The sequence below is a fragment of the Erythrolamprus reginae genome, chromosome 11, assembly GCF_031021105.1.
Source record: "Erythrolamprus reginae isolate rEryReg1 chromosome 11, rEryReg1.hap1, whole genome shotgun sequence".
Taxonomy (NCBI): Eukaryota; Metazoa; Chordata; class Lepidosauria; order Squamata; family Dipsadidae; genus Erythrolamprus; species Erythrolamprus reginae.
The window spans coordinates 9,506,556-9,512,862 of NC_091960.1; positions in this window are offsets into that span (position 1 = coordinate 9,506,556).

Genomic DNA, 6,307 nt, shown 5'->3' on the forward strand with positions numbered 1-6,307 from the left:
TGAAATATTTTGAGAAATTTTAAAAAGACAGAATACTATACTGCTCACAAAATAAAAAATAATGGGAACACTCAAAGAACACATCCTAAATCTGAATGAATGAAATATTCTCATTGAATACTTTGTTCTGTCCAAAGTTGGATGTGCACAACAGCATGTGAGTCTTCGGAGAGGGGCGGCATACAAATCTAATAAATAATAATAAATAATAATAATGTGAAAGTGATTGTCAATCAATGTTGCTTCGGAAGTGGACAGTTTGATTTCACAGAAGTTTGATTTACTTGGAGTTATAGAAACATAGAAACATAGAAGACTGACGGCAGAAAAAGACCTTATGATCTATCTAGTCTGCCCTTATACTATTTTTTGTATTTTATCTTAGGATGGATATATGTTTATCCCAGGCATGTTACTGTGGATTTACCAACCACATCTGCTGGAAGTTTGTTCCAAGGATCTACTACTCTTTCAGTCAAATAATATTTTCTCATGTTGCTTTTGATCTTTCCCCCAACAAACTTCAGATTGTGCCCCCTTGTTCTTGTGTTCACTTTCCTATTAAAAACACTTCCCTCCTGAACCTTATTTAACCCTTTGACATATTTAAATGTTTCAATCATGTCCCCCCTTTTCCTTCTGTCCTCCAGACTATACAGATTGAGTTCATTAAGTCTTTCCTGATACGTTTTATGCTTAAGACCTTCCACCATTCTTGTAGCCCATCTTTGGACCCGTTCAATTTTGTCGATATCTTTTTGTAGGTGAGGTCTCCAGAACTGAACACAGTATTCCAAATGTGGCCTCACCAGCGCTCTATATAGCGGGATCACAATCTCCCTCTTCCTGCTTGTTATACCTCTAGCTATGCAGCCAAGCATCGCTAGAGGTATAACAAGCAGGAAGAGGGAGATTGTGATCCCGTTATATTGTGGTGTATATTTTCCTGGATGACAAATGGAGAAACATGTGTTTTTGAAAGCAGCCCCCACCTTCCTTCATAGCCCAGAGCAAATGTCAGCTCTTAAGAGATAAACAGGTCGGTAACTCTATTCATAAGCAAATCTATTTTATCTATTTTATTAATTGGATTTATATGCTGCCCTCTCCAAGGACTCGGGGCAGCTTGCAATATATAAAAAGAAACAATAAAATACAGCAGGATAAATACAATTAATTAAAACTAAGTAAACTACTCTAAAACCCTTAATTATATTAAAAATCAATCATACCCATTCAAACAACTATACATAACATTCATCAGCCAGGGGGCTAAGCTCAAATCTCCCCAAGCCTGGAGGCATAAGTGAGTCTTAAGACTCTTAGGAAAGGCGAGGAGGGTGGGAGCAGTGCAAATCTCTGGGGGGAGCTGATTCTAAAGGGCCAGGACCCCCACAGAGAAGGCTCTTCCCCTAGGCCAGTGATGGGGTGCAGTCAGGTGGTAGGGAAAGCAAGTAGGATGCTTGGCTGCATAGCTAGAGGTATAAAAAGCAGAAAGAGGGAGATTGTGATCCCGCTATATAGAGTGCTGGTGAGACCACATTTGGAATACTGTGTCCAGTTCTGGAGACCTCACCTACAAAAATATATTGACAAAATTGAACGGGTCCAAAGACGGGTTACAAGAATGGTGGAAGGTCTTAAGCATAAAACCTATCAGGAAAGACTTAATGAACTCAATCTGTATAGTCTGGAGGACAGAAGGAAAAGGGGGGACACGATCGAAACATTTAAATATGTTAAAGGGCTGTTAAATATGTTAAATATGTTAAAATAGCTCTTCCCCCTAGGCCATTACAAGTTATGCATGGTATGTTTGTGTGTATGTTTGGTTTTATAATAGGGGTTTTTAGTTGTTTTTTATTATTGGATTGTACATGTTGTGTTTATTATTGTTGTTAGCCGCCCCGAGTCTGCGGAGAGGGGCGGCATACAAATCCAATAAATTATTATTATTATTATTATTATTATTATTATTATTATTATTATTATTAATGTTGGTTATTGGTGTATATATGCTGGTTAGTATTAATATCTGAGCTGTGTGCAATATACTGTGTAGAATATACTGTATTGATGTAAAGGTATTTGCTGTATTAATAAGAGAATAAGCTGTGTGCGAATAGTAAATGGAATATTATATCTGCTGTGTGTGAATAAGAGAATATATGTAATAGTATATGTACCTGCTGTGTGCAAAGAAGAGATGTATTATGGACTGTATTATAATTACCGTGCAATATTATGGAGATATTGTATATCTTGCAAATAATACCTTTACTATATGTTGCCTTGTATTATTGACTGAACAACCACATATACTCTTGTTCAAATTTTAAATCATACATACCATCTTGCCCCCTTTCACTTGGATGTTCCTGCAAATGGCAGAATTATAGCACCGCAATATGTTCATTTCTTTCTCTCTTAGTCTGAACAAAGATTTATTACCTGAGTGAGTCACACGCCATACTAAATCAAGCCTATAGCCCTCATGATTCATGAGTCATAAAGCCACTTTATTTATTTATTTATTTATTTTGTCCAATAAACAATAAGGGTTTTAGTGGGTATATATCTATATGCACATAGTAAAATACATGATGAAGGTTATAGAAGAGATACTCATAGTAAAATATATCCAAGAAATAATAGAAAAGAAGGTATAGTAATAGAACATATCAATGAAAGAATAGAAGAAGAGATATAGGAATAGAAGAAAGGTATAGGAGATATAGGAGAGCAATAGGACAGGGGACGTAAGGTACTCTAGTGCACTTGTAATTGCCCCTTACTGACCTCTTAGGAATTTGGATAGGTCAACCGTAGATAATCTAAGGGTAAAGTGTTGGGGGTTTGGGGATGACACTATGGAGTCCGGTAATGAGTTCCATGCTTTGACAACTCGGTTACTGAAGTCATATTTTTTACAGTTAAAGTTTAAATCTGTTGTGTGCTCTTGTGTTGTTGTGGTTGAAGGTGAAGTAGTCGCCGACAGGCAGGACGTTGCAGCATATGATCTTGTGGGCAATACTTAGATCTTGTTTAAGGCATCTTAGTTCTAAACTTTCTAGGCCCAGGATTGAAAGTCTAGTCTCATAGGGTATTCTATTTCGAGTGGAGGAGTGAAGGGCTCTTCTGGTGAAGTATCTTTGGACATTTTCAAGGGTGTTAATGTCTGAGATGCGATATGGGTTCCAAACAGATGAGCTGTATTCGAGGATGTGTCTGGCAAAACTTTTGTAACCTCTGGTAAGTAGTGTGAGATTGCCAGAGCAGAAGCTACGTAGGATTAGGTTTACAACTCTTGAAGCCTTCTTGGCTGTATTGTTGCAGTGGGTTTTGGCACTTAAATCTTTTGTTATTAGTATACCAAGGTCTTTAACCGAGTGGGGATTATCTGTGATAATTTGATTATTCAGTTCGTATTTGGAGTTCAGATTCTTCTTCCCAATGTGTAGGACAGAGCATTTGCTAGTTGAGATTTGGAGTTGCCATGTGTTAGACCACTCAGAAACAGCATCAAGGTCTTTTTGGAGAGCAGTTGTGTTATCGGTGGTCTTCCCAAAGACAATGAGCTCGAAGCAATTTAAGTTAGCCAATAGTTGATTATTATTTTTTTCTCTTTCAAAAATAAGGATGGAAATTGGAGTTGGAGGTTCTCAGAGGCAGATTTATTTCCATTTCCACAAAAGAAAATCCTGCAAAACAACCCCAAAGCATGGTACTGATAGTTGCTATTTAAAACATTTGTCTATTGCATCCCAGCTCCACCACATATGTGGAACAAGCCTCCCACGACAGCCAACATGACTCTGGGTGGTTTAATAGCTGGTTTGCCTGAGCTAGTGCAGAATAGCCCCACTGATCAGGACATAGCCACCCGTTTTAACCCAAAAGGTGTTTTGTCCAGGAGGCAACTGGCTGATGGGGAATGGAGGGATGAGTCAGAGCTGAAGAAGATACTTGGATGTGCAGCAAAATGTCTTCGAAGAAAAAACAAAAAGAAGTCCAGTTTCCTCCTGGAAAATGAGGATCACTAAGAATCTCCATAGAATTTTAACCACCTGCTTTAAGTTGAAACAATGCTACTATTCGTTTACTTTTTCCCTTGATAGAACCCACAGCTGGATAGAATAGAATAGAATGGAAGATAGTGTAGTGTAGTGTAGAGAAGAGAAGAGAATAACTTTATTGGCATATATTAAAAATGAAATTTCATTGCATACAGCTCTTAAATGGTCACACCTCCAATTTTACACTATAAATATAATATAGATAGATGATAGATAGATAGATAGATAGATAGATAGATAGATGATAGATAGATAGATAGATAGATAGATAGATAGATAGATAGATAGATAGATAGATAGATAGATAGATAGAGAGGCAGGCAGGCAGGCAGGCAGGCAGGCAGGCAGGCAGGCACATATATTTATTTATTTTATTTATTTATTTATTGGATTTGTATGCCACCCCTCTCCGGAGACTTGGGGCAGCTAACAACAGTAATAAAACAATGTACAATAATAATCCAATAACTACTAAAAATGATTTAAAAAACCCATTAATATAAAAAATCAAACATACATACAGACATACCATACATGAAATTGTAAAGGCCCAGTGGGAAAGAGCATCTCAATTCCCCCATGCCTGGCGGCAGAGGTGGGTTTTAAGTAGCTTACGAAAGGCAAGGAGGGTGGAGGCAATTCTAATCTCTGGGGGGAGTTGGTTCCAGAGGGCTGGGGCCGCCACAGAGAAGGCTCTTCCCCTGGGTCCCGCCAAGTGGCATTGTTTAGTTGACGGGACCCATAAAAGACCCACTCTATGGGACCTAACCGGTTGCTGGGATTCGTGCAGCAGAAGGCGGTCCCTGAGATAATCTGGTCCGGTGCCATGAAGGGCTTATATGTATACTCACATATATTATATGTATTATATGACACAGAGAAACTACACACTCTCGTTTGGATGTATACATGTTTATCGCGAGAAAAACAGAATCTGGTAACCATCCTGCCGAACTATCAGTTTGTTTCATTTGTATAAGCTCAACTACTCAGCATGATTGATAAGTCAGATTTTAGCATGAACTCTAGTTTATTCTACAGAACATGGTTAAAAGCAAACCATGAATTGAGAATATAGGCCTCTGGGCAAGGTGATTTATCGTGAGTTGTTTATCTTGCTGGCAGCCGTGGTTATGTTCCAATAGATCCCTTTACAACTCAGGCTAAATCACGTAGCAAACATTCGAACTGTCGCTGTGTCTCCTTGTAAAAACTATTGGTCTGTTTTATAGAGGAGGAATTGTCTGCTGGGATACGCATGGAGACGCAAGCCAAGGAGTGTCACGGGATGGGGGAAACAACCACAGTGCTACTCACTGGAAGACACGTAGGATGATTCCTTACGAAATCCTCAGGGAGTGTCAATGATTAGCGCAAACCACTTGGAAAACAATGGGTGTTTATTGTGATGCAAGGGATCCTGACTCATCTCTCCCAGATGGATGGGGAGGGGGGTCTCTCCCTCCCTCCCCACTTGCTCACTGGCCTGCTCTGATATGGAAGCCAGGTCAGGTTGGAAAACCATTATCAGCATCTCTGTGGATGGTAAACATTCGAACAGAGGACAACAAAGATAAATAAAGCATCCAACACACAATGGACTTTGTTCAGAGACAGAAACATCCTGTTGTATTTTCCCCTATTGTCTCATCTCACAAACCACACCCCAGTGCAGAGGGACAATGTAACAGGGATTTTCAGTGACGCAAGGAACAACGTTAACTTGTAAATAAACTTGGTGTCCATTAACCACATTGGAAACCAGATGCCTGGCCTTTCAAACACTCCCCACTCCCAAAGTAGCCTTGATCTCTTTTCTCCCCAAAACCAAGAAGCCTCAAGAAGCCCCTTAAATCTGCAGAGACCACCATTACCCAAGATCATCTTAACTTCCAATCCACCTTCAAAACCAACCAACCCCCCATAAAGAGTCCCACAGAGTGGGCCTTCTCCGGGTGCCGTCAACTAAAGAATGTCGCATGGCGGGACCCAGGGGAAGAGCCTTCTCTGTGGCAGCCCCGGCCCTCTGGAACCAACTCCCCCCAGAGATTAGAATTGCCCCCACCCTCTTTGCCTTTCGTAAGCTGCTTAAAACCCACCTCTGCCATCAGGCATGGGGGAATTGAGACCCTCTTCCCCCTAGGCCTTTACAATTCTATGCTTGGTATGTCTGTTTGGCTTTTTATATTAATGGTTTTTTTTAAATTGTTTCTGACATCAGACTACTATTG